The following is a 2,972-nucleotide window of genomic DNA, read 5'->3' as shown; positions in this document are numbered from 1 at the left end:
GACACCAGGTCACAGAGCGCACAGTGGAGAGGACCACACATCCGCACGACACCAGTTCACAGAGCATGAGATTGATGGATGGGGTGTCTGCAAGGGGCAGAGGAGAACCCCCCTCAAAGTGAGACATAACTTACAGGCCGAGCATGGTGGCTTACACCTGTAATCTCAGCACTTCAGGAGGCTGGGGTAGGAAGGTCTCTTGAGCTCAGGAGTTTGAGGTTGTAGTGAGCTATATGATTAGGCTACTGCACTCTAGCCCAGGTGGCAAGACAGAGACTCTATCTCCGGAAAGGAAACAAAATAAAGAAAGCAAGAGCAAACACTTAAAGCTGACCACTGGTCAGGCGTGGTGGCTCATGCCTGTAATCCTAGCACTCTGGGAAGCTGAGTCAGATGGATTGCCTGAGCTCACAAATTCAAGACCAGCCTGAGCCAGAGGGAGACCTTGTCTCTAAAAATAGCCAGGCATCGTGGCGGGTGCCTATAGTCCCAGCTACTTGAGAGGTTAAAGCAAGAGAATCACTTAAGCCCAAGAGTTTGAGGTTGCTGTGAGCTATGATGCCATGGTATTCTACCCAGGGCAACAAAGTCAGCCTCTGTCTCAAAATAAATAAATAAATAAAACTGACCACTTGATAACCACAAATATGCTGGGCTGTCAACCGCAAAAGAGGAAACCAGTTGAACACATTAGTATTAGCCCTATGAACGGAGATTCTTACTTTCTTTACAAAGAACCCACACAGCTTCCCTCTCAAGGTGAGAAAAAAACTCACCTGACATCAGTTAAGAAAAGACTGGATATTGATGGAACCCAGTGGTCTGAAAATTCAGCCAACCAGATTCTCCTCCAGTGAAAAAGTATCATTAATGACGCACGTCCAAAAGGACGGTCTATAATTCCTCAAGGACCCAAATGAACTGATCTGGACCCGAGGGATCTAAACTCTGTGACACCGCCAGCCAACAGAAGCACCTCGGGAATGACATCTGAATGGGGAAGGCCAGACACTTTCACTCTTCACTTTCTACACCTTAATACTGTCTGAAATTACATCATAAAATTACAATGCCCGTGATTACTTCTGTAATTGAAAAGTTACAAACTAAAAGATGACAGAGAATACATATTTCAAATAATCAGGCTCACCCCCAAATATATATGCAACTCTGGTTAACTTTGGCTATCTCTGGGTTGAAAGATTGTTTTCTTTGTTATGGGTTTTTGATTTTGTTTGTTTTTCTGGGTTTTATTTTTCTTCTTGTATTTTCTAAAAGCATGCTTTGTCATGGGGGAAAAAAAGAAAAATTTCTTCTCTTTTTTTTCCTCTTAACAAATTTTTTTATTAAATCATCACTATGTACATTAATGCATTTATGGAGTACAATGTGCTGATTTTATATACAATTTGGAATGTTTACATCAAACTCGTTAACATAGCCTTTACCACCCTTACTTAATTATTGTGTTAAGACATTTCTACTCTACTCTTAATAGATTTGGGAAAATCATTTTCTTTTTTTTGAGACAGAGCCTCAAGCTATCCCCCTGCGTAGAGTGCTGTGGCATCACAGCTCACAGTAACCTCCAACTCCTGGGCTCAAGCAAGTCTTCTGCCTCAGCCTCCCAAATAGCTGGGACTACAGGCACCTGCCACAATGCCTGGCCATTTTTTGGTTGCAGCCATCATTGTTGTTTGGCAGGCCTGGGCTGGATTCAAACCCGCCACCTTAGGTGTATGTGGCTGGCACCTTAGCCACTTGAGCCACAGGCACCGAGCCGGAAAATCATTTTCATAACTCTTCAGTGAGTTTTCTGTTTATAGTATAAATGTGTTTGCAGGGACCCTTACCGCCCTTTTGCACTGTCCTGCTTAGCTGGGCTGTAGTCTCGGAGGGGGAAAATCTCTGGATAAATTTAGGGTACACTAACATTCTCTTGGTTTCGGTACAAATGATGAAAGAGAAAGGATGGTGATGACCAGGGAGGAAATACAGAGGGGCGGCATGAGAACAAAGAGAACCGAGAATAGAGAAAAAAAAAAATAGGAACCAGAAGTGGGTCCAAAGACAACCTTCCGTTTTCAAAATCCCCAGGGACTGGCCTGAAATCTGGACATAAGTCACTGAAAATGTCCACAGTAATCGCTTCAGACCAGAGCTTCCTGTTGACTGCAGCAGCCAGGGTGGTGTAAAATGTCCCTGGGAGGCCAGTGAGAATCCCAGGAAAAAGAGAGGAGTGTTCCTGTAGTACTCAGCCTGGGCCTGGTCGCACCTGGAGTTCCGTGTCTGGTTCCACTGGCTGACTAAGCCAATGTTCACTGGGGCCCCTGGGGGACAAGGAATCATGAAGAAAACCCAGTCCCCACATTCACTCAGAAGCTTCAGTTCTAGTGAAAGAGAAAGACTATCTACATGCGAATATATATTTCTATGAATATGTAAATGATAAGTACTACATAGTAACTGGTAATAAATGAACTTTACTTATAAATATGAATAAGTACTTTAACCACTTATAAAGAATAAGTGAAGCAACAGAACACCAGGTGGTGGTCTGTGCTATGATGAAGGGTGGGGAAGGGGAAACAGAGGGGCAGGGGTGCTGTTTAGGTTAAAATGGGCTCGGAGCACCTCTCTGAGGGAAAGTTAGACAGATACACATCTAAGACCAAGCTGTTCCAGGCTGAAAGAACAGCAAGTATGAAGGCCCTAGGGTGTTCATTTATTCCTTATTCAACCAGTATTTCCCAAGGGTGTCATGCCAATGGGCGAAAATGTAAGACACAGCCCCGTCCTCAAAGTCCCTGCAGAAAAGTGCAGAAGAAACACAAACAGCGCACTGTGGGTTTTATCAGGGGCCCCAACTGAGATGGGAGAAATCGGGGCAGGCTTCCCAGAGATGGTGCTGAGTGGGGCCCCAACTGAGACGGGAGAAATCGGGGCAGGCTTCCCAGAGATGGTGCTGAGTG

At 44.8% G+C, this 2,972-nt stretch overlaps 1 protein-coding gene across 1 annotated transcript in view; it reads right to left on the bottom strand.

Annotated features, from left to right (window-relative positions):
• IGSF3 (immunoglobulin superfamily member 3) overlaps positions 1-2,972 on the bottom strand; it is a 98,299-nt gene that overhangs the window by 11,103 nt on the left and 84,224 nt on the right. The window lies entirely within an intron of this gene.

The sequence above is a fragment of the Otolemur garnettii genome, unplaced genomic scaffold (assembly GCF_000181295.1).
Source record: "Otolemur garnettii isolate 467f Iridium unplaced genomic scaffold, OtoGar3 scaffold00073, whole genome shotgun sequence".
In the NCBI taxonomy this organism is placed as follows: domain Eukaryota; kingdom Metazoa; phylum Chordata; class Mammalia; order Primates; family Galagidae; genus Otolemur; species Otolemur garnettii.
This window is presented reverse-complemented; position numbering and strand designations above follow the sequence as displayed.